A 26,879-nucleotide genomic window follows, 5' to 3' on the forward strand; every position below is an offset into this window, starting at 1 on the left:
ATGTAGTAAAATGTGTGTGTCTCATATTTTTGTTTAGGCTGTACTATAATAGTTTAAAACCCCTTATTAAACCTAAAAAGGAGCGTGAAATCTTTATTTGAACAGTTTCAGGAATATTTAGAGTAGTACTCAGATCTAAACAAACCTAATAGTAGTGTGAACCCATGTGTCCTTTGTATCTACTTGGTATATCATTTTAGGTATGTGCTGATATTATAATCTCCTCACGATACCCAGAGGACATCCGTTAAAATAAAAAAATCACTGAAGAGTGTTCCACACAATCTGCCATTTGGTAAAATCTAGGGCTAAGTGTACTTAGACAATAAGTGGTCTCTTCCCTCTGGAAAGGGTCAGCACTTTCAGTTAGTGATGAGGTCTCAAGTGGAATGAAGATACACATTTCAGCAGTTTGCACTTCCAGCTTTGGCTGTTTCTTTTATTATATGAAGCAACAATATACAATGATTAGGTTGAGAATATAAGGTTCCATAACTTCCTTACCCATTCTTTCAGATTTGAATGAAAATCAGAAAGAAAAAAACAACAACGAATGTAGCAATTTCTGCTGCAACTGTGTTTACTTTTTGAGTTGTGTTTCTAAAAGCAAACTCAGCTTTGTGCAATGGTCCAAATAATCCATTAGAGGGCAATATAATATTGCTCTGTTGCTGAGCATAATCATCAGTGCAAGGAAATAGGAGTGTCTGACTTGTATGGGAGCAATGTTTAGAAACTGCTTAGAAAAATGCTTTAAACAAAACTGATCTGTTGGTTTTACATTTAACACATGTGCCAGAGGCTCCCAGAGCCCATGTTAAGCCTTGACCCATTTTTCATTATAGAGGATGTATTAATAAGATTAGTAGTGGAACAAAGAATAGTGTAAGTTAGTCAGCCTTGGATCAGACGTCATGGACCCCTGTTTTGCAGTAGAAACTTGATAAAAGTCAGTTGGACTAGATGGAATAAGCAGAGCATGGTGAGTTGAGAAAACCAGTAACCAAATCATGCCTTTGCCATTGCTTTGTCATGTGGCCTTAAGCAAGTTATTTAGGCATGAATTTTCAAACTTGAGTAGCTAAAATTAAGCAAATAAATTCATACTTAGCCACATCAGTAAGGTGTATGATTGTCATAGATGCTGATCACAGTTCACATTGAAGTTGGGTACCAGGGTGCTTTGATTGCAACCACTGATTTTAAACATGATTTAAATCAGCAAGCAGGAAACCTTGATTTCAATCATTGGTTTTAATCATGTTCTGCATTTGTATTTTTGTTATTTTTCCAAAGAAAGGAAAGTCTCAGTAATTGTAACAATTAAAACAAGTTGATTTGCAACTAAATATAGCTTTTATACTTAAATTTGGTATTTCCTTTTTTTAACCAGGAGGATACATTATGATTATACAAACTTATTTAAGCAATTATACGGCTTAACTTACATTTATTCAAATTCTTAATTTTTACATTTTTATTGTGTTAAAAATGGTGAATGATGCATTTCTAATTTACTAGATTAACTTTTTACTTATGATTTGCATCAAGCTCTATTTAAATGAAAATTCAAATTCAATTAAATGCACAAAACAGCATTTTGATTTTTTTATTAAATTATAATATATCTTAAAAGTGCTGGACACATACTTTTTTTCTTATCAAAATTTTATTAAAACATGTTTTGCATTTAAAACTAACTGATTTATTAATCATAGAATCATAGAATCTCAGGGTTGGGAGGGACCTCAGGAGGTCATCTAGTCCAACCCCCTGCTCAAAGCAGGACCAAACCCAACTAAATCATCCCAGCCAGGGCTTTGTCAAGCCTGACCTTAAAAACCTCTAAGGAAGGAGATTCCACTACCTCCCTAGGTAACCCATTTTAAACAAAGGAAGTATTTTCTGATTGCATCTGGTCACTGTGTCCTTAAAGATTTTAGAAATAGTCGATTTTACCATGTTCACCTAGTTTTTATCCATAGATTGGAAGCGGAAAACAAGCTTTCCTGCTTTTGCAACTCCCAATTGGTTTCTTAACTTTGAATGAACTAGTCTTTCAACCAATTTAATTGAATAAACTGAAATAAAGAAAATATTCTCTCTACACCTGCAGAACAGGCTGCTGCTGTCAAAAGCTGGTTTAGCACTTCAGCAAGTTCTGGTTCCAGGTTCTTAGTCTGTGATTTCTACCAGTTCAGTAGTTTGACTCTCTTTAAAGCTTGGCAGCATGCACGTAAAGTTTAATACTATTTTTGTATTTAATTGAAATTATTTTAATAGATGATAAGTTTAGACCATTAAAATAGGTTGTCAATTTAAAATTTAATTTTAAATGGGTTTATTTTTTAAAAATCTGTATTTAAGTTAAATAAAAATATCTGATAGAAGGAAAAAAATGATTTTTTATTTAATTGGATTTTTTTTTTAAAAGTCATCATTTTTTATAAACTATGCAGGCTACTTATTGGATTTTTAGATACCCAAGTTTGAAAATTTTGGCCTTAATCTCTGTCTGTTTTATCTCTGTAAAATGGGGATTATATTTCTTACCTCTTTCAGAGGGGAAAGGTAATATTAGAAGACGGAACACGCTAAATGCTAAATATTTTTATCACCTATGTTACGAGGTATAGGGTTTTTTAACATACTAAGTTTTGGGTTGTATTACATTTTTGTAGCTATCAAACTTTAAAGCATGGTGCTATTTTTGTTTCTTTAAATAGAAAAAGATGGTTTAGTTTTTAAATGAAGCATACCAGGAAAGTTCCTGTAAACGTCCCCCCAAAACTGTAGAGCGTGGGAATATAGGTACTAGGCCTTAAACACAGCTTTGAAGAAAGTGTAGTTTCTCTATCTTTCTAAATGTTACCACACTTGGTTGTGAGCAACTAAAATGGCTTGCATAGGTCCATTATGACAGGGAGAAAAATGTTTCACACACCATACAGAATTAACCTATAATTGTTTAAACATAGGAATAAAACTAAGTCTCTTGCACTATAATATAATAATCAGTCAATTTATATATTTTGTCTCACTTGATCACAGTATGTTATACTCCTATTTCGGAAATAGACTAGAAAGAACTCAACCATGCATATAAACCGAAATTTAAAAATCACATTATTCTGCAAATATAAAATAAATCTGTGCTGCTAGTTTATATTTTTGCAAGATAAAATGTACTAAGAATGTGGCTTTAGTTTCTAAAGCATCCAGCACATATCCCTATGGAGTTACAGAACTGCATCGCTTCTTTATTTTTTTCTGAAATATTGAAATGGAACTAGGGCATCCATCCAAATCTCATGCTATGAATGATCCAGTCTTTTAATAATTGTACACAGATGAAGGAGACTCTGGTTTATATAAATAGTCCCAAAGCTATTTACAGTTTATCTGTCAGTTCTGTTTTTATGTGGCCTCTGGTTAATACTGATTCCATTGTGAAAATGTTCTTATGGTTTTCCCAAAAGGCCTACACACTTACAGGTATGAAAAAGGAATTCCTCTCTAGGGATATATCTTTAGAAAGAAGGTAAGTAAGGAAACCTTCGAGGTAAATGGTTTTCTTTGTGATTTGCATAAAAACTTTATACTACTATCGTCTGGACACTCATTTAGCAAATGTTGATTTTTGGCCAGAAAAATTAATCATTCCTAAACAAACATTATACTTGGTCCATGGAAAAAAGTGATCAACAGCTGAACCTTACTACATTGATGCTTATTTTGTGCCATCCTGCTTTTTGAGACATCATAATTTCCATCACTTATACAAGGCAACATAACTGGATCTCATACTACATCTTCTACTTCTATGTTGAACTATTGCTTCCTGTGAACTTCCTGTTGCACTGTCTAGTAGACTACTGTCTACTGCAAACTAAACAATACATATGTGAACCATCAACATATGTTCCTATTTACTTTATTTTTATTTATTTAATTTGATTTACAGTATATCTTTAAAGATCTATCAAAAGCCTTATAAATACAGTCGCTCAACAAACCAAACCAAAACAGCAGCTTCTCCTCGCCGCAAACTAGAAAATAATCAATCAGTGATCCAAATGGGTCCATCTCTGACATTTGTAGATTACTTTATCATATCTTTTTTTTCCCTATGGGACTGGTTGAAGAAATCGGCCCTGCAGCATGACTTGAAGGACAAGAGGTTCCGACTTCTATGGACCAATAGGAGGTGTAATTTCCAAAGTTAAAGGTCTGTTAGGGTATGTCTACACTGCAATGAAAAACCCGTGTCTGGCCCGTGTCAGCTGACTCAGGCTTGTGGGCTTCAGGGTATAGAACTGTTTAACTGCGGTATAGATATTTGGGCTTGGGCTGGAGCCTGGGCTCCAGGACCCTGCGAGGTGGGACGATCCCAGAGCTCAGGCTGCTATCCAAGCCTGGAAGTCTACACTGCAATGAAACAGCTCCGCAGCCCAAGCCCTGCAAGCCTGAGTCAGCCGGCATGGACCAGCCACAGATTTTTCTTTGCTGTGTAGGCATACCCTTAGAGAGAACATCCTGTTGGCAGCTTCCCTTCTTAGACTTGCCACAGCATATAAAAATCTTATTTGCAGTAGCAATTGACTAACTACATTTTTAATACATGTTTATCATTGGCACTTCATGACTGTATTTTATGAACTAGCCTTGTGATACTGAAGTTTATCTCACATTGAGTGCAGAATAAACTCTAATTATTCCTCTTAGAAAGTTACGAATTAACTTCTGTTTCTATGATCAGATTGTTACTTTGTACACATTCTACTTTCTGATTATTTAAGTAGAAAAATGGTCAAGTGAGCTCTCTTGCTTAATGTTTGGGAGGTTAATGTTCTGCCACTTCACATTTTGGTTGCACTTCATGATCTTTATCCAGCAAATGATAAAATGATTTGCTTTGGTCTCCCCATAGTCTAATCCCTGGTGATTCACTGAGTACTCAGAACCTTCTAGGATGGTAAAACAGGTTGAAAATTTTCAAGAGCTGAACTCACTGCACTTCTCTTGCCATGTAAAGGATCTGTAAGGAGGGGCTTAGGGAGAGACACTTCAAAAATCAATAGAAAGGCCTAAAATATCAGATTTGCTTTGTAACTTACTGAGAAATTTTTCATTATGACAACAGCATAATAATAACAAAATCATCTCATTGTGGTAACATACCTCAAATTGCAGAAATGAAAATAGGGAAGCCAATGCAGTCAGAAAGACATTCCTTAGAATAATCATTTGACTATATGTTGTGTTTCTTCTTCTCTTCAGCAAACAGGGTTTGGATGAAAGTAGCCACCTGTCTGCACTTTAGGTTACACAAGGAAGGAAACACTTAAGGTAAAATCTAGCACAGGTTACATTAACAGCTATATTGGCCCTTTCTTGCATTGAGATGCTATTAGCTGTTTTTTATGCAATGCATAACGTCAGCTTAAACAAGATCAATGTTAATAAGCTACTCTTCAGCTTTTTCTGTGGAAAATTTGTTATTGTCACTGAGCTGTCAAATGTTTATAGTGTGATTAATGAGTCATACTTAGGTGATTGACAGTAAAAGTCTGCTTTGTAATACATGTCAATCACTTTTATAGCTACTTGTCATTTTCATGGACGCTCTTCTGAGCTTCAGAACTATTATAACCACAGCAGTGTTTGCTGTAGGCCACTGGTGATATTGGACTCTGAGGAAGAGAAGGTTGATTGCATTACTTCCTAAGTTGCTTTAGGCAGAAAGAACTTGCATCCTATACAAACTATAAAGAACATATAGGTAGATCAGGTAACTCAGAAAATTTAGTAGTTAGTGCTCTGTGTATGACAGTGATGAAACTGTAAGATCCACATAAAGCCTTTATTTATTATTTCATTTTATGCCACACAGTACTCTGCCCTTTGGTCTGAAATAGTCTAATCTTGGTAACCTTTCAGGCATGCTGCAAAAGCCACCCCTTTGAGAGGATTTTTGGAGAAGGCTGAGGGTATGTTTCCCTAGATGAAGAGGAAGAAAGGAGTTTTTGTATATGGTTGGCTGGCTTGTGTTCCTGTTGAACTGATCGTGTTAAATGCCACTGGATTTAATTATATTGTTAATGGTGTGTTAGAGCTCCAAGAGGTTTGGATGGTTGTCTTGTTAGTTATTTACATCAAATTAAATCAAATTAAATTAAAATAAATGCCTATCCCATGTCCTGGGAGCTTTTCCAGATTTTTATTAGACAAGAAAAAATAAAATGTATACCATATATAAGATAGTGGACTGCTCACAGAATAACACATCCTTTTCCCAGTTTAAATAGTAAACTGTAGTATATCTTCATATCACTCATTTGCCTTCAGTTTCATTCCTCCCCAAACACCCATCGGGAAAAAAATGAGTCTTGCAGTATGCCCTTAAGCGTCTTCACATTTAGCTCTTTGATACCAAGGAGGGTGAATGTGAATTGGAGAGTTGAACACCTTTTTTATAAAAGATGCCCTGCCAGCATCAGCCCCTTTCTTGAGTGCCTCCACTAACAGCTATTGTATAGGGAAAGAGGCAGCCTTACAGATAGCCAGCTCCTGAGCCCACAGCAAGAAAACTTGACTCTGTCAACAAATGTGGGCAACCTAGATTATCCACTACCTGGACTAGGTCACTGTATGAGACTTCTCAGATGCTGTGGGAAGGCCAAGAAATTTTTCTTTACCTCTGTCAGAGCCACAGCATAAGATTTCATGAATTCTTTATTGCAGTTAGACTGATTGATCTTAAGACTTCCACCACCAGACCTTTAGCCATTGCCCCTCTTGATATAGGTCATTGTAAATTAAGATGACCTGTGAGTGCAAAGCCTCAGGAAAGTGCATTGAAGGCCACTAAATGGCTGATGATTGAGATGATTTGACTCCCACGAGGCCGTCAATTGGAGATAATCAGTTTTCTGAGCAGTATTTCTCCTCAAAGCCATCTGGAATCTCATTGGCCCAGTCAGGAAGAAAGGCACTCTAGGCCTGAACCAGAAAGGGGGTTATCACCTAATCCTGAATTTTGTAGCTTGAAGGGGAGTAAAACCACATTAATTACACATAATAATGGAAAGCTGTGATTCATTTCCTCCTTCACAAAGCAGCTGGGTGCTCTGTGAACTCCATTGGAAATGGTCACAGCACAGAGGACTCTTATGTGGGATAAACGACCAATGGCAACTTGGAGTTACTTATGCCATTTGTTCATGGGCGGGGGGACAGGGAGGGGTTGTTAGAAGTGTATGCCCTTCGCATGGCCAGCTGGGGATCTTCAGGATGTGGCAGTTCTAGCTCATGGGTCCTTGGCCTCAGCTTGTTTCCCAGGCCAGGACTCTACCCCCTCCACACCACCACCACCACCACCACTTCTGTGTCTTGTCAGGGGAGGATGTGGCAGAACAGACATCCCTATGAAGTAAGTTCTTCCAGGTTTATGTAATTTGCATTGTAAAATCTTCAATTATAAAATGAAAAATGTGATGAATTCACACTGTATTATTTATTAATCAAAAACCGAAAGATCTCACAAACCTCACTTAGAGTTTGTTACACCTATCAGTTGCTAACAGGACTTCTTTATGGCCCCTAGAAAGCTGATTTTTTGGCATACGTCACAGGTGGTGATTAGGGTTATGGTAAATTCAGGTTGAAGATAGGAAAACCTTTTCTTAAACGTTTTCAAAGAGAAATATGAACTGATGTGAATACAGAGCTAAAGGGCCATCTTTTTAGTGCTGTCATTACAGGACAGTATTGTGAGAGGGAGGTTGCAGGTCATTTTTTCAGGTGGTAAAAGTTCAATTGTATGTGAAAAAGTAGATGGTTGCATTTACATGGGTAATTACAACAGTGGGGTCCATAAATTGGGTACATGCACATGTAAATGGATGTTCAGCTAGCCACTTCGGCTTGCAAATTGGCTAAGTCCAAGGGGAAATATGGTAAATGCATGCCCAAATCTGGGCCCAAAATTACATGTACATTTTCCTGTGTCTCTTACTACACAAGTGAAAAATTCAGTGTGCTTGAAGTGTGGGTAATTAGCTCATAACCAGGTTTGTCACCTGAATGGATTTTCCTCCTGCTTCGAAGCCTAATATTGTGTTCCCTACTTATCTACCAACAGTTGAGATTTTCCTTGATGTTTCTGATTTGTGCGTGTATAGGAGATTTATTAACCTTGCTTGTCTTGAGTCATAAAATATAAAATACAATAAAAACACAGTGACTTATTGTGAAATGATACATTTTTATCTTTGATGTACCACAAAGGCTGAATAAATAGAGCTTTTTTAAAAAAAATGGATAACATAAAAAACAGGAAATGCCAAATGATGTGGAAACAGTGTTGCATATTAACAGTCAGTCATTATGGCCTGTTTCTTGGGTGGTATACAATGCTTCTGTTAGTTTTACAATTTAACTTCCTTCAGTAAGTCCCTTGACAAGGGTGCTCTTGAAGATGAAGTATTCCATCTTTTAGTAATGCATTGTTTGGCACAGAAAAGTAAAATATCTGAGCTTTGAAATGGACCAAAAATGTAATATTGTCAATAGTGACACAAGCTCTTAGCTGCATTATTGTGAGGTAATGCAGCAATATAATGCAAGTTACTTGCCATTTATTTGCTATAGTTTCTAATGGAATTTCTAGTCACCACACCATAAGTACTGCAGAAGGAATATCATACGATATTCGGAAAGGTCAAGCTAATGGGGCACTAGGAATGTGAGGGATGGTGATAGATAACTGAGTTTCTTAGTTGTGTAGGGAAACTGAAGCAAGTTCCTAGGCATGAGCTGCTTATATGCTGCTTGTGCGTTGGCTATCTCTATTAAATGAGTTCACAAATGGTCCATGTTTTTCTCAAGTTAATCTTAGTGTGTATCTGACATCCTCCTATCAGATCGTCTACAGATGTACCCAATGTCTTTCAGCGCTGTTTTATGTCTGTGTTTACGGGTCATTTGAAGTCTCTACAAGATTAGTAATAAGCATTAGTAATTAGAATTAAAGTCCTATTCTCCTGAATACATTAGATGAGATCAATTTCTTCACAGACTGACAAATGGAAACTATGCAGAGGCTTTTAAACTATTATTTCAACCAGTGGTTATAACTTACTAGCCATGGCAATCTTTCAGTAGCATTCATTTAATTGGCTCGTATGGGTAGCAGCCAATAAAAGTGCTTGATGTTGTAAATGGCTTCTCTGTGCTTTTGCATAATTGGTTTCTCATTTCTCTCAACTCACAGGCTTCTCAACCTGGGTTTTTTGTGTTTGTGTGTGTGTGTGTTTTCATCTTGCCAATTAAAGCTCTGCCCCCTTGAACCTGAGTTTCCTTTCCCTCATTCTAAACCAGCATCTGTTTTTCGACAATTATCGTTTGACTCAAAATGCCAATCAGCTGTGATTGATCACATTTGCAGACTACAGCCTGGAACCTGAATCTGTGCTCACATGCATGTGCCATTGTGATTAATGAACATAAATCAGAGGTGACAATTCACGGTTGCTGCTGGAAGGGAAACAGTTATTGAAAATGCAGCATGTTAGTAAGCGTCAGCTTTCTTCCCTTCTAGTACAATTACATTGGAAAAAAATGCTTGTGCCCCTCAGTGAGCCTTGCGATTATCATTTGAGAGTATTCAAAATATGGACAAAACACATATGCCCTCAGCCCCTTTTTATCATCTTTATAGTTGCAACACATATTAGATTGCTACATGGTAATGCAGCTTAAACATTACATTATCTGAAGCACTATTTACATATGTTTATATTACTGTGAAGAGTTGTTATAAAATACTTCAAAAAGGAGGCTTTGTAAACTTGATAGTAAGCTGGTTTTCATCGGTGTTGAAGACTCTGGGAAATATAAGGTAAGATGAATTCCCACCACTCTTCTGTCAAACCTGTAATCTGAGTAGATGTACCATTTATCTCCCATAATCAAAATAGTGGGGCATAATCCTATTTTGTTTGTAAGAAGGGACTCTTTTGGGGTTCTCCCTCACCCATCCTCCTGGCAGGTATTAAACATGGAATAATGGAAAGGCAAAATTAAGGCAAAATTGTTCCAAGAGTTTGTAGGCTAAAAGGCTACTGTAATTTATTGCCACTTTTTTCATCTGAGCTTCCTCTGTACAACTCTTTTAGCTAAGAATTTAAGCTCATTACCCTATGGAGAGAGTTTGTTTCCTGACAATGTGTAACACAACTTGCAATGTATACTGTTAATAGACTTGTGCATTCTTCATGAGCTATGTTTAGGGTAAAGACATACTAAACGTAATTGACAAATAGCATGTATTGATTTTGGAACTGACCTGATTGACATACTAGAAAAAATAACCAATTTGCCAATAATAGGCCATTCATCTAACAAAATTAGTGTTAAATCTTTGCAGCTACTTATAAGTGCTTTAAAGAGGTCACTGCCTTATCTAAGCGCCTCTTAGAGAAGATCACTTACAAAAATCTACGCATACCCTTATCTCCCATTTGCACAGCACGCTTTGTAAACATGCTGAAGCAATGCACAGTATGAGAACAAGTATAGTGTAAAATATCATACATCCAGCATAAAAAATTATCATTGAGTACTTGTATCACTCTCGTGGAAATATTTATTTTCACATTTCCAACATCAAAAATACATTAGCTATTAGAAAACTCCTGGAGATATTCTGCCTCCACTTTACATTAACTTCAAATGGGTTTTATTTGAAAAGGTGGGGTTTGTCAGTTTAAATATTTTAATTTTTTGATAAAATAAAAAAAATGTGGGTAAGGATAGGAGGAGATCTAAAAAGTAAATTACAGTTCAGTACATAACAACTAAATATGACACAATTTAACATAAGGACAACTGCACATTAGAAGAACCCATTAGAAACAGAGAATAGTGACCACTCTAGAATGTACCAGTCATGGAGATCTAAAAGTAAGGACCCTATCTCTGTGATATTTCCAGTCATTGCTGGGTTATCTTTCCTAATGTATTCATTTTATTGTCTTGTGCAAGTCTGTGATGTTCAATGGTTTGCTAATTCAAAGTTATATTGAATTATTCTTTTTGGTGCTCCTGAGACGATTAATTTATTTTAGCCCTTGCAGAATAAATATCCTCTGATTTCTAGGATTGTCGTTATTGGAAAAATACATTTGACCTCTAGAATTACCTCCATTGTTCATTTTAGAATAGTGCCACAATAAAGGTTGTAAGTTTCTTTTCTTAAACAAAAGGTTAGAGAAAGGCACTGGTGGTTTGTAATCCTGAAGAGTGGCATGATTTTCACGCCCCAGAGGGTACTTCTATACTAGTGGCTATACACATGTTCATGCACATGGTTGGGCCATAACCCTTCTATTGTGCACATCTAAACTCCAGAAGCACGTTTCTGAAGGTAACTAGAGGGCGGGTAAACAAGCACGCCTGAGGAGTGTAGGTGGGCTCACACCTGAGGCTGTGGTACGGTCCCATGCCAGTTTGCTGTGTGGACTGGGGTAAAGAGTGTGTACCAGGTCTTGAATTTCAATAGTCTTCCACTCTCATTCCCACAATGCACTGAACCCTTTTCTTTCTGACCCTTAGCCAATCTACAAAGATCCCTGGCTCCACATTTTCACCAGTAGTAGCATGCCGCTACACTCTTTAGATCATTGCAGGTGAACATGGATCATGCTCCGAGAGCAGCAGCCTATCTGCCGACCACACTCAGGTGCTGATCAATGTGTGGTCAGAGTGCGCCATCCTCCATGACTTTGCCTGGAGTGGCAGGAGCATACACCTGTACCAGAAATTTCATGAAGGCTAGAGCAGTCAGTGGGCAGTTGGCAGACTGTGGCCCAGGGCAGGGAATGCATCAAGCACAGGAGACATAAGACTCCAATAGTCGCTTTTGGTGGGTGGGTGGGTGGGGGAGTTTGTCGTTCAGTCCCCTTCTACAAGGAGCTTGACCAGATGCTGTCAAGGGTTCCCAGTGTAGAGCATGAAGTGGCTCATGGCCCCTTCCCCAAACCTGCTGGCCTCATTGTCTGATGGGATGCTGATCAATGTCAGGGCAGAGAGGTAGCAAGGATGCCCAGGAAGACCTGGAGGATAAGGAACTTGTAATTCTGCACCTCTACACTGACAAGCTGGTTGGGGAAGAGCCCCCTAACTAAACTGAGGAGGACCCCAAGCCACATCAGGAATCCACAGCTGAGGCTGGTAAATTAGAGTGTAATTCCACCTTCCCCATCAATATCCCCACTTACTCTGATGCTAGATTTCTAATTTTAAGATCCAGGGCATTTGAAGTACTGTGCACTGATTTTTCCTCCCAGGATAATATGCCATACATTGCTATGTCTCTGTGTGTTTAAGCTGCAGTGCTGAAGCCACAGCATTGTCATGTCCCATCCCCTTATCAAATTCCTCCAACTTTCCCCCCCTCCACAGCTAATCCCTGCTCTGCTCTATCCAGAGATGGTCCCTGAGCAAGACACAGCTATAAATCAATGATTTTATTTATTTCTGTTAGGCATTTGGCTAAAGCTATATCTTAAAAACAGATTATTAATCAGAAATCGTATTTCTCCTGTGTCTATGTATTTCTTGGCCAACAGTCGGGCAGTGATGGTCCTGGGACTGTGTGGACCAGGGGAAGGGAGAGGGTGGGTGAGAAAGATCTTGGTTGGGAATGGGACAGTTGTAGGAAAGATACAGCTGGTTGTCTAAAAGTAACAGCTGTCTTTTGTCCCTGAATTACACCCCCAGTCTTACCATTCCCTTACAATCAGGAGCTGTGGAGAACTGGTGGGGAGGGAGATCAGGGAAGTTTGTGCTGGAGTGGAGTTTGTTCTGGGAGGGAGAAGGAAACAGAACACACTTGTAGAACACTTTGGTTTTCTGAGGAAAAGTTACGGCAGTCCTTTCTCCCTTGGAAAATTACAACATTTTTATCATCCCTGTCTCTGTTGCGTGGCCTCTCCCTGCACTTAGCCCAGGGAAACGGGGGTAAGAGAAGGAGCTGGTCTGGTGGTTGGATAAACACAGTCCAGTGTCCCTTTGCAGTGGTGCTGATCTGAAACTTCAGGAAACCAAATGAAGTTTGTGAGTGTCTCTTTCCCTGTCCGTTTCACTGTTGTTAAGGTATTGGAGCAGGATGTTCTGGTGATCGCAGGATTTTCTGGTGGGTGAGTGGTGTTTGTGGTTTGTATTTCCCTTGGCACAGAAATGCCGTGTACTAGCTGAGATTATAGTCAATTTCCAGTTGAATTGCCTCTCTGTCCTGTAAGCATATTTCAGAAAATTTCTGATGCAGCAGAAACTCTAGCTGGATTTTGAGGTTCAACAAAACCTTGGTCCACTTTCCTAGCTGACTAAACCCCTCCATTCAGCGATATGTGGAGGGGTGACAGTTAGCAGAAACATCTGACTGGTCTAGATTGAGGGATTTCCCCTACAGGACTGGAAAGGCACCTCTCTTTTCCATTCTGTGGAACTGTTATGTTCTCTGAATGCTGGCCAGCCTTTAAAGAAGAAAGTGCAACGTGATAATGTAGCCCCCGGAAGGAACTGCCCCTTCCACTCCGAAGCACTCTATTAACATTTTAAATTATTAAAAGCATTAGCATGAGTATCTTACCATTAGTAGTCTGTGCTCCTTCTTCATGGGCTGCAAAAGTTGGCTGAGACCCAAGAATAGTCTAACAGCCGCATTCCTGGAATGCTGAAAATTGTGGCCTTCTGCAACAATGGTTATAGGGAGGGATGGGGATAGTGCAGTTAGTGTTATGTGCTTGCAGAAAGCAGCAGAGCTCTTCAACACAGAAGAGGTTTAGATGGCTTAACTTGCATGCAGAAAATTGCAACACAGTTCCAGTGACAATACAGGCAATGACAGCCTCTGCTACTACCTTTGCTTACTACCCGCCCCAAACTTGACCGTACATGGGATTAGTGCACTAGAACAGTCGCTAAGTGCAGTTAGCACCTCTGACAATGAACAGTTTTTAAAAAAAAAGAATGGCTGTAATTTAGGGTGACCAGATGTTCCGATTTTATAGGGACAGTCCCGACATTTGGGGCTTTTTTTTACATAGGTGCCTGTGACCCCCCCACCCTCTGTCCTGCTTTTTCACACGTGCTGTCTGGTCACCCTACTGTAATTCCACCACCCCCCACCAGCAAACTTTTTGATGAGGTGATTAAGAGAGATCAAATGCTCCTGATAACAGATGTTTGTAAACAAGCGTGAATAGTGAAGACAAAAGTATTGTGCAATGCCACCCTCCACTGCACAAACGCAACTCTAAGGCAGTGGTTCCCAAACTGAGGTTTGTGAACCGCTGGGGGTTCGCGAAATATTACAGGGGATTCTCGGGAAAAAAATTCCATAATGGCGGACAGAGCTGGCCAGCAGCCCGGAGCAGGGCTGCCCAGAGGATTCAGGGGGCCTGGGGCAAAGCAATTTCAGGGCCCCTTCCATAAAAAAAAGTTGCAATACTATAGAATACTATATTCTTGTGGGGGCCACTGCGGGGCCTGGGGCAAATTTTCCCACTTGCCCCCACCCCCCCTCTGGGCAGCCCTGGCCCAGAGCCCCTGGACTTCCAAGCGCTAAGCAGATCAAAGCAAGGATATCTATCACACTGAGGAGATTTAAACTTCAAGACTCCTTATAAGAAATGGAAAGGGAGGTGGATATTTTTTGCTGTTTTTAAAATTAAATAGGCAGTTAGTATTGTTTTTTCCCCCCAATTATTATGAAGAACAAGTTTAAGCTTTGTTGTAATGTGCATTGTCTGCCTGGACTGCTCAAGACCTGAATGCTTGTGTAGGAGGAACTCTTTGAGTTGGCTTCTTAAATACCTTCATGATGTTTCACATCTGATACTCCTTGATGAAACATAGGAGCCTTGTCTTATAACAGGCTTATTCAAAGTGATACAAGCTACGAAAGTGAGATCTTGGAAGAGTGTTGCCATTTTCATAATGTAATAAAAATACTGTTATGATAAATAATAATAAATAGTGTGTAATATGCATGTCATAAAAACAAATTTTATATTTCCCAGATCACTGCTTTTATAATTTATACTCAGATAAAGGAGAAAATCCCTGGAAATATTTATTTTTAGGAGGGAGTTTGCGAGACTTGACATTTTAGTGAAAGGGGTTCACAGGTTGTTGAAGTCTGGGAGCCACTGCTCTAAGGTGATAAACCAGTGAACATGCCCTGTTATAATTATCTTTAATGTGTGCAGTGTGACAGGAACAAATGGCTGATGAGCTTCAGCTACAGGAGAACTAAACTATCACAAAGCTATGTATCCCCATGTGCCAATCTTGCCTCCTGTGCTTTGCCAGCTGCTGTGAAGGTGTCTCTTGGCATAGGCAGATGTCATTCTCTGCCACCCTGCTGTACACTTACAGCAAGATGCGTGCACTTACAGCATCCATGATTTGCCTTGCCCGCCGGGAACTAGGACCAGTGTGCATGTGGGTGGGATCTGGCTGCCAGTACAGAGTTTGTAAACCAGACTTGTCCTTAGGATGGAAGAATCCCTCTTACCTTCACAAACATAGAGAGTGTGCAGTGGTGAGAATTATATGAATGTCTGGATGCCAATGTGGCAAACGCCAAGTGCATAGGCAGGGCCAATGAGATTTCAGTCTCCCAAACATATACTCCATGACCATTCTGCAGCTACTTAGCTTGTAACTGAATTCCCTTTTTCGAGGGCCATTGATGTTGGGGTATGGTTTCATGAGCCAAGTTAGGAGTGGGTAGGCAAGGTCCCCAAAGTAACATTCTACAGAACAATACATTTCTGGGGAATAAAGTCCCTTCTACCCCCTTCAAATACAACCCTGAACTTATCAACACCTTGGTGTCATTAACTTTTCCAGTGCTTTGAATTCATGAATTTACCTCTGTGGCCCACCAAGCCTTGCAGACTGAATGAACAGTAACCATTTTGGTTCACATACTCACTTGCCCCTTGTGGTGGGCAAAGTATTGGGCCATGTGTGCCATCAGTGGTCCCTGCAGAGTTTGGAAACACCATCCTCTGAAATCCAGCTGTTACTTCTGGAACGCTTGTTATGACAGAGACTTGTGGGTAGGTCAGTGTTAATTGCCTCACAAACTTGCACAAGCATGACCCTGACAGCATGTTTCCTTAAGTGGTTTGCATAAAACCAATAGCTGTCTAGTGTTGCCAGCTTCCACAGGACAATAGCCATCCACTTCTGCACCAGAATGGCTTCACTGAATCAAGTGTTCTGGCAAGCTCCTCACACAGCTCCATCAAGGTCTGTTTCCTCATTCAGAAGTTCTGCAGCCACTGCATTCCAGGTTTCCACCATACTGTCTGATTCTCCTGAACCAGAAGTGACAGTCCATCCCAGGCCATATCTGTACCGTGTAAGCAGGGGCGGCTCTAGGAATTTTGCCGCCCCAAGCAGCGCAGGCAGGCTGCCTTCTGCGGCTTGCCTGCAGATGGTCCGCTGGTCCCGCGGCTTCGGCGGACCTCCCACAAGCCGCGGGACCAGCGGACCCTCCGCAGGCAAGCCGCGGAGGGCAGCCTGCCTGCCATCCTCGCGGCGCCGGTAGAGCGCCCCCCGCGGCTTGCTGCCCCAAGCACGTGCTTGGCGTGCTCGGGCCAGGAGCCGCCCCTGCGTGTGAGCCAAATGAATTGGCAGTAACCCTCAAGGTCAGGTGTCTTCGCCATGTCAGCAAGTTCTGACCAAATTCCATCTAGCATCTCACCGATTGCCTGCTCCAGAGCATAACTGTTTTGTTCCACAACAAGGAGCAGGAGTAGAACCAGATTATCATCCCCTTGTTCCCTGTTTTCCACCAAGTTCAGCAAGGAATAATTGTAAGGGGCGATGTGATCAGGAACTGCCAGTGGCAACTATGTGAAGATGCAGGACAGTACTGACAACACACAGCAAAGCAGTTCCTAGAATGTCTCCCTGTGATGCACAGAACCCTGGGATACCATCCCTGAAATGGTAGTGCTAACGACACGTAACGTCAGCAGCAGTGTGTCCTTCCAGCACTGCCTAATGTGGACACTGTGCATGGGTATGGCGACCATATGTAAGCATGTAAATGGTCCTTTACTTGAATATGGACATAGCCAATGTAAACATAGCTGTAGTAGGAGGTAATGCTCAGGAGGGCCATAAGCTATAGGTAGAGGGGGAGAAAAACTCAGGGACTATGGCTGAGATTTCAAAAGCAGTCTAGAGAATTTAGCCTCCTATTTTCCATTAAGTTTAATGGCTGCTGTGTGTCTGAATCTGCGGTGCTGTGTTGGGAGTCTCAATCCTAGGTTTATGGACTGTTAAGGAGGGGATGGGTCTGGTGAAGTAGAGCTCTGCTGCACTCAAGTGCATGGTGGACTCTTCCTCTCAAAGTCCCTAAAACAACAGCAAAAACACTGGTGAGCATATTATTTAAAACTGTTACAAATATTAACATTCCATGGACAATCAAGGAAGTAGCATGCCAAGTTTTATATATACAACATTCTAAATTAAAACATAGTATTTTGATACTTGGTATGTTTTAAATTTCCTTGAATACTCTTATTCAGTGGGCTCCAGAGGCCAAATTTAGCAAGCAGTGCTTTAATGGAACCACTATTGCCATTTATTAACCTTTTGAATCCTTCTGAGTGTACAGTATGGGTTCATACAGACATTCTGTATCAAATAGTCTTTGTGGAAATAAGCTGTACAGCATGGCCTCCTTCAGATTATTATTAGCTTGTGAGACAGATGGTCTTGCTTGGAATGCAAGGGGTAGGAAATTCAGCAGTTTCACATAAATCACTTCTTGGGAGTGTGATACACACATTATTGTTGTGATTTAGGGTGATCACTTCACTCTTGAGTGACAGAGTGAAGCGTGGGCTGCCCTAATGAGTAAAGTTACAGCTGGTATTTCCCTCAGCAGGTGATCTGTTTTTATACTGAACATATCTCTGGTGTGTTTCATTATTGCTTTGAGTTCTATCCACTGTGGAATTTTGTTTTCGTTGTGATGCTCTTTGTGATAGGTGTCTTTTCTGCAGAAAGCTGTTGGATTACTAATTACATTACTAATTACTACTTTGAAGTGCAGTTTGAATTAACACTGGCAGATACGAATGAGCTTGTGACTTATAAAATATTTGTGTAAAAGATGCATACATTCATTGAAAAAATATGGTTAATCAACTCGCTATGTAAAGAAAAATGAGTTTAATTTGATGTCTTGCACTTAACTTTTGTGTTGGAGCTATCAATATGAATAGCCCCAAGTGGCATTCTTCCCTTTGAGCCAGTATTAACCCAACCAGTGGCAGGGTTCAATGCAGTGTTGGACCTGTTATCTTTCAGATTAAATGTAAAACTGAGACCTTTGACCCCTTGTGGTAATTAAAAACCCATAGCAACTTTCACAAGATCAGGGGTGTTATCCCAAGTGAACTGGCTAAATTCCAACTTAGGTAATTACACTCTGCCTAGCTACATGCCTCCAGTAGTTTCAATATATATTCTTTGCTTTCTGACATACACTATGTTGTGTTACTATTTGTTGCAGCTACCACATTCTACTGAGAGCTGGCTACCTTTCAAACTGGATAGGAAGTGATCAATGTGCACTGTTCTATTTAAGTAGGTCTGTAAAGTGGATTGGGATTCTTCATGTCAGGCAATATATAAATGGTTAATGTTGTTTTTTTCTTTCATTACATTACATGGGAGAATATCTATTTACAGATACACTCCATTGCCATTTATGGCACATTTTTCTGGGTACGTTCTAGCGTTCTAAGAAGTCGTAGAAATTTAACATCATATCTCCAGTAAAACAAAATATGTAGTCATTATGATTTTACCCCTTTCAGAATCTTTCTTAATTATAAAGCACTACAAATGTTCAGCGACTCAACTGACCATTCTAATGCCACTTTGTTCTTTACTTGACATGTTCCCTCATTAATTGATGATAGGTTGTTCCATTGTTATTGAAATAGATTATCTTCTGTTCATTTTTTTTAATGTAACTATTTTTGTAATGAGGAAAATGCAATGCTGTGATTCCATAAAATACATAGGATGTGCATCTGTTTCTTACCCACCTACTACAGATTTATTAAGAGTTTGTATTAAACAGAATTGTTCACTTTTGCTTCTTACTCTTCTTTGTCTCACTTAGACAACACTCTAGCCCTCAGGTACCTCAGGATAAGCATACTTGTCCTGAGAATGCCACACTGAGAAAGAAGCAGAGTCCCTCTCATTCTTCTCCAGAGCAAGAGCCTCACTTTCCTACACAGACCTGTTCCTCCTTTTTTGAATGACCCACACACCTTCCTGACCAACCTATTACTCCTCTGAACAGTAGGAGAGGACCTTAACTTTGGACTTGTCTACGTGAGGAAATTTACTCGTCCTACTGTACTGTTATAGTTATACTGGTATAACTCCCCACGTGAGCAGTCTGATTCTGGTGTAACAGTGCCTTCTTCTGAATTCAAAGCAAGTGGTATAACTCCCACTGAGACATGTCTTCCTAGTCCTGATGAAGGTGTGGTTTGACATTGAGGAGGTGGCAGGACATGTCAGCTACCTATAGTAGGGCGTCTGAGGGAACCAGGGATATTCCTGACAGAGAAGAGTCGGGTTGGCACTGGCTCTTTGCAAGAATCCTGACCTCTCCCATATCTCCCAGTTAGCCAGGGATCCTCACTTCCAACAGTGTATCCTCACCCTAACCCTCCAGCAGCTCAGCTGTAAACTGATTAGCCAGTTTCCCAAGGGGAATTATGGATAGAGGTCTGTTAGATGCACACGTTGGAGGAGAATTTTACTGGAAACTTTTGTGATTCACAAACTGGAAACTAAACTCTCTAAGACTAAAAAATGATAAAGGTTCTGAAACCTGTATGATCCATGTCAGACTTCATTGGAGAGGTCTCTTACTCTTCTTCTGATAGTATTGTCAACCTTAAGCATTCAAAAAATCATGAGTCAAGCCCCAGAAAATGATGAGATTGGCTTAAAATCATGTGGAATTGTTTTTAAAGAACCACAACATTTTGCTTTTGGGTGCTCTCAAGACTTATTTTCAAGCTTTTCTCTGCAGTGATATCTGCTAGAAATTTACTTTTTTAAAAATGAAAGTTGAGGTACTCATGTAATCTGATTCCAGTAGCTGGTGATTTTAGAAAAAAAACAAATACCATGAGAGTTGGGATAAAATAACAAGAGTTGATGACACTGTTGTGAAACCATAAGAATATTTTCGGAAATTATCATTTCAACATACTTGTCATTTGGCTGACATTAGAGAGTAGGCCTCATTAACTAATATTGAAAACCAACAAATCTCATGAAAAGTATTACACATTTATTTTATAAACTTTACCAGATGGTACTGAAATTGTTTCTATTTAATAAGAAACAAACTTTTACTTAAAAAAAGCATTATGCAGGCATGAAGTCTTGTCAATTTTATCAATTTTAAATGAGATTATTATAAAAAAAAAGTTATAATAAGGATAATATTTATATTAAATAATGCATATAACGGGAAATGTACTTTCATGCTGTATATGGTATATATCTCAGATGTTCTGTGCTATAAATGCACAAATTTATGTATACTTTTATAACGTATAATTCATGATACACTATTTTAAAATATATTTATATATATGCCCAAAAATGGGCATGGCAGAAGAACCCTATTTTACTGTAAAGTCTGTGGAATGGCTGTGCCTCTAATCACTCAAAACTTCCAGTAGGTTCACACAGCAGTATTACCCCCATGCCTTGGTATAGGAAATAACTCATGACCCTTAGATGCAGAGACAAGTGATACCAGCCACTCATGAGAACCTCTAGGGCTGAAACTTCTCTGCTTGTGTTTGCAACAACCCACATGTTTACCACCAGGTGGCAGAATATCCCAGCCTAACTAGTAAAGGTTCATATTAGAAGTAGCTTAGGCTGTGTAGTTGATTGCATTATATTTTGATTTATTATTTATGGTAATGAAAGAATGCTCTCAATAGCTTGTGCGTGTGTATAAATTTGTGTAAGCATGTGTGCATATAAGTCTATATTTTATTCCTGCAGGCTTGTAGCTGTGAAATGTTTGTTAAGATTGAGTTAATTTTTTGAGTATCATAACCCTAAAACCTTTATTCATAGGCCAGGTAAGGCACTCCGAGCCAGATGGTGAGCTTTTTGCATTGTCCTCATTGTCACCTCAGCCTTACTTATAGGTTAAGTATGCTCTGAACAGGTGGATGGATAATTGACTTGCCATGCTCGTCAGTGCTGTGCCAAATTGCACATGATGGTTTTGTGATGTAAGGAGGTCCTGCTATTAGGGACTTAACTGTGACTTCAAAACAAACTAAGGTTATAGAGCAGCTCAAGTTGTGATCCCTAAGGTCACATGCCAGGGCTTCATCCACTCCTAGAGATCTGGACAGGAAACATTATTTAAAGGAAATAAATCTCCCCTTTAAAGATTAGCAACTCATTGAATGCAAAATACAAAACCCTGTTTATATAGGTTGGGATTATATTATTTTTAGAAATTATGTAGAATAAAAGGATATTAGACATTTTAGTCTGCTGCTAGGATTTTAAGGCAAACAACCTTCCATCTGATGCAAAAGCCAATTATGTTAATGGTCTCATAGATCTAAAAGCTATGGCCATATGTCAGTATAGCTCTTTCACACACACTATTTTTTCACAGATAAAAGGGCTCACCTCTCTCATGCTATATTTGCACTACAAATTAAAATAGTGTTTTTATGTTGCATAAGATATTTCAGTCAATGTTACCATGAAAAAATTCTAAGTTTTTTAAGATAAAAATCAGTAGCTGGATGAGTACACTCAATTTTTCTGGCTACAAGTGTAGTAGCCAACATCAGAAAGCCAAAACCAGTGTAAAATATAGTGATTATAGTGTAAGATCTCTGCCTTCCATAAAGGAAAGTAATCTAGACTCTTTATGATTTGAAAGGGCTGATATTTTTCTGCCAGGTTTAGAAACTGTGTGTGTGTTCTAATAAAGGTATATTACAGTGTTCTACGTGAATGGTGGAAACCACTAAAAATGTAGAATGCTGCAGTATGGGGAGCACTGAGGATGTTAGGTCAGGTCTAGGCTACTATGAAAAGATATAATGGCCTCAGCAGACATTTTTAATAAACATTTGCTCATATCTTCATGTTTAACACTGACCGCCCTTCAACAAACAATTGAACAATTTTTGTGGAAGATTAACATGAATTGTCCTAATCAGGATTAAGGAGCAGTGGAGGACCGTGTAGAGGAACTTGGGCTGTGTACGTTTGCATTATGTCTAACTGAGCTTGCCAATCTCTAAACTTTACTATTTTTAAAAAAAAGATCACCATAAAATCACCAGGGGGAGGAAGAAAGGAGGAAATAGAGCATTGTCAATGAGTGTGAAAATTCCACACCATCTCTCTCCAACCCTGAACGTATTCATAGTTGTGTTGCCCACCAACATCTGAGTTGTGATTCACAATACAAATGAGTATAATAGAAGAGCTTCAGAAATTAGACTTGCTGCACCTTGTTCAAAGAGACAAGATTCATTTTAGACAGCCTTGCTGTTAGCTGTGAGAGCTCCCTGTGCATTTGGAGAGAAAATTATAAATATTGCTCGCTGCGTTTCAGAAGGTAGACCCCCCACCTCCTGCAGCATTGACATTTCTGCAAATCCCCCACCAACTATTATAACAGGAAGGATGAGGCATTTTTTATCTGAAATGCTAGAAATGAGTTAGGATGATCTCTGCAGCCTTTTTGTTTTGTCTTTATTGAGGTGAGCATGTCAACCACTGTCAGCAATAATGCTTACTCCTCTCGCAGCACCATGATCTATTGATATGTGTACCAAAACATGTTAGAAATTGAAATAAAATATGCATTTTTTCATAATTTATCAGCATTATGATGGCACAAAAAAGCCAGTCTTATGAATAATACAGAGCTCGGCAATGGGCATTATGTACTGTTGGTAATAAATGCAGCATCTCCCCTAGACTACCAGGAGAGTTGTAAAGCAGAATGCATTAGTTCTGCCTTGTGATAATAAATCATTTTAGTTTGTCATAAGACTGGCTAACTTTTACTCCTGAGGTATGAAAGAATCTAGCGCCATACGGCTTTGGATCGTTTCTGAAGTGTTTAGACTGGCTCTGAATCTCCTGGGTAATGTTTTGAGTGAGCTATATGGTTAGATAACAAGTGGCAGTATTTCTCAGGTATCGATGTTGTGATGCCTCCTGTTGTTTTATTGCCTAGAGTGGCTGATTTCATTCTAATTGGAACTGTAGCTCTTCTGTGATGTGTTGTGTCTCTATTTGCAATATGGCTCCCTGTCTGTTTTTTAAATGCATTGCATTGTATTTCAGTCAGAGTGCTGTGAATGACAACCTACTTTGTTACTCAGTTATCTTTGCAGTGAAGTGAAATCAGTCAACCTGTGGAACTCATTGCCTGGGGATGTTATGAAGGTCAAAAGTATAACTGGGTTAAAAAAATTAGATACGTTTCTGGAGGATAGGCCATCAATGACTGTTAGCCAAGATGGTAAGTGTCTACTACAGGACAGGCCCAATAAAGAAAGTAACAGAATGCCACTAGCCATCACCTCAGCCCCCAACTAAAACCTCTCCAGTGCATCATCAAGGATCTACAACCTATCCTGAAGGACAATCCCTCACTCTCACAGACCTGGGGGGACAGGGTAGTCCTCACAGACAGCTTCCCAACTTGAAGCAAATACTCACCAGCAACCACACAACAAAAACACCAACCCAGGAACTAAACTCTGCAACAAACCCCGATGCCAACTCTGTCCACATATCTATTCAAGGGACACTATCATAGGACCTAACCACATCAGCCACACCATCAGGGGCTCATTCACCTGCACATCTACCAATGTGATATATGCCATCATGTGCCAGCAATGCCCCTCTGCTATGTACATTGGCCAAACTGGACAGTCTCTATGCAAAAGAATAAATGGACACAAATCTGACATCAGGAATCATAACACTCAAAAACCAGTAGCAGAACACTTCAGTCTCCCTGGTCACTCAGTAACAGACCTGAAAGTGGCAATTCTTCAACAACAAAAACTTCAAAAACAGACTCCAACATGAAACTGCAGTATTTGAATTAATTTGCAAACTGGATACCATCAGATTAGGCCTGAATAAAGACTGGGAGTGGTTGGGTCATTACAAAACCTAAACCTAATTTCCCCAATACTAATTTCCCCCTACTGTTACTCACACCTTCTTGTCAACTGTCTGAAATGGGCCACTCTCATTACCATTTCAACAGTTATTTTTCCTCCCTTGGTATCCTGCTGTCAATTGAATTGTCTCATTAGACTGACCTCACAAGTGGTAAGGCAGATCACATCTTTTCATGTATTTATACCTGCTCCTGTATTTTCCACTCCATGCATCTGATGAAGTGGGTTCTAGCCCATGAAAGCTTATGCCCAAATAAAGTTGTTAGTTTCTAAGGTGCCACAAGGACTCTTCATTGTTTTTGTTGGAAGACAGGATGCTGAGCTAGATGATCATTGGTCTGACCCAGTATGACCATTCTTATGTTGTTAATAACATAAAAAATTAAATGTACATCTCTTTAAAAAGCCATTTCCAAAATTCTCTTTATAAGAGCTGTCTTTCCTGATGCTTCAGGGTGTATTTGTTAATTGTTGTTGCAAATGATCCGGATGGTGGCAACAGAGTAGGTGGAAACAGACCTAGATTGATTATGCAGGATATCAGAAAACATATTGGTATAAACTTTCCTAAAATATGTGAGCTATTTCATATTTCTTAATTTCTGTTTAATTTCCATTGATGATAGCATTATGTGTTGTGCAGTACTCAGAAATAGAATAGAATCTTGCTAATGCACAGTTTGTCATTTTCATAAAAAAGATGAACCCTCCTGACTTTCTCAGCTAAGATTAATATCAAAGATCCATAGTGAGGGCTCATAGTATTAAAATTATATTATAGTTACAAAATACACCATGGTACATGTATTAACACATTAAGTGGTATTATCAGAAACAATTACAACTAAACTGCATTTGTCTAAATAAGCAAACAATATCCATTATGTGATGCATTATCCTTAATCTTCTTTGTTGTGAACACTTTCCAATTTATAAAATTCAGTAGTTCACAATGGCTTCTCCAGTCATTTGTGAAGTATTACTAGACTTACCCTTTTTGACAAGAAATCATACCTGTATTTCTAGTATGTGTTGCAGTTTCTGTGCATATAGGGAAGTACACTTGAGACAAACTATGAAATAAAGATAATATGAAGGAAATATCAACTGTTACGTAGGAGGTGAGACTTCATCTTGTGTAGACTTTCACTGTTGTTCTCCTACTCCATTTGAACAATACCCTTCTCCTCCTTTATTTTCTTTGGTGGAATCAGTGCTGGTAAAAGGCTTAGGCTTTCAGCCCTGGGGGCTGAAGTCTTCCATCTGCAGAAGACATAGTGGTAATGCTGCCTTTCCAAAAGTGCCCCTCCCTTGTTCCTTTATCTTGGAGAGCTCTACTCTAGGTGTATTATTCTCTGTCGGGGCTGCCCAGAGGAGGGGGCAAGTGGGGCAATTTGCCCCGGGCCCCGCAGGGTCCCCACGAGAGTTTTTCGGGTCCCCTGGAGCGGGGGCCTTCACTCACTCTGGGGGCCCCGGAAAACTCTTGTGGGGCCCGGGCCCCCGGAGCTTTGGCAGCAATTCGGCGGCAGGGGATCCTTCCGCTCCAGGACCTGCCGCCAAAGTGCCCCAAAGACCCGCAGTGGGGGGGTCCTTCCACCCTGGGACCCAACGCCGAAGTGCCGGGTCTTCGGCAGCACTTCGGCGACGGGGGCCCCCTTCCGCCAAAGACCCCAGGCCCCCGAATCCTCTAGGCGGCCCTGTTCTCTGTTGTTTGTGTAGTCACTGGCACCAGTAGTTTTACACAAGTGACAGTAGTAAATCAGTGAAGACTCCTGCCCTAAAGGTAAGAGGGTTTGGTTTTGATTTTTAATTAGGGTTTACCCAGATGACCAAAAGAGATGCTTTCTAAAAAATAGAGTTAGCTACAGTAGAACATCAGAGTTACAAACTGACCAGTCTACCACACACCTCATTTGGAACCGGAAGTACACAATCAGGCAGCAGCAGAGACCAAAAAAAAAAAAGACGCAAATACAGTATGGGGTGGGTACTATGTTAAACATAAACTACTGAAAAATAAAGGGAAAGCCATTTTTTTTCTTCTGCATAGTAAAATTTCAAAGCTGTATTAAGTCAAGGTTCAATTGTAAACTTTTGAAAGAACAATCATAACATTTTGTTCAGAGGTACGAACTTTTCAGAGTTACCAACAATCTCCATTCCTGAGGGGTTGGTAACTCTGAGGTTCTACTGTATTATGTTTTAAAACATGCTTTAATGCTAACTATAGACCCAGTTTGCAATCATGTTAGCTTGTAACCTAGAAGGAGTCTCAGTTAATTCAGTTTTTAAAAAGTAGCTTTTTTTTTTTTTTTTGTCATGTGGATAGATAGACCTGTGGACAGGGCCTAGTATAAAAATTCTCACTCTGGTAATATTTCCACTGACTTCAATCTGAAGTCAATCCCAATTTGATGTGGGAGTGAATTGGATCATGTGTGCTTTTTACAAATCTTTGTAAAATGTATATGTAGTATTTCAAAGATGATTTCAATCCTATTTTTAACCTTTCTTCTTGCCAAAATCTTACAAATTTTATAT

The 26,879-nt window shown here is 39.5% G+C and overlaps 1 protein-coding gene across 1 annotated transcript in view; it reads left to right on the top strand.

Annotated features, from left to right (window-relative positions):
• The window catches only part of PDZRN4 (PDZ domain containing ring finger 4), a 386,159-nt gene that overhangs the window by 80,549 nt on the left and 278,731 nt on the right, over window positions 1-26,879 (top strand). The gene's annotated exons all lie outside the window — the stretch shown is intronic.

This window comes from Mauremys mutica, chromosome 1 (genome assembly GCF_020497125.1).
Source record: "Mauremys mutica isolate MM-2020 ecotype Southern chromosome 1, ASM2049712v1, whole genome shotgun sequence".
In the NCBI taxonomy this organism is placed as follows: domain Eukaryota; kingdom Metazoa; phylum Chordata; order Testudines; family Geoemydidae; genus Mauremys; species Mauremys mutica.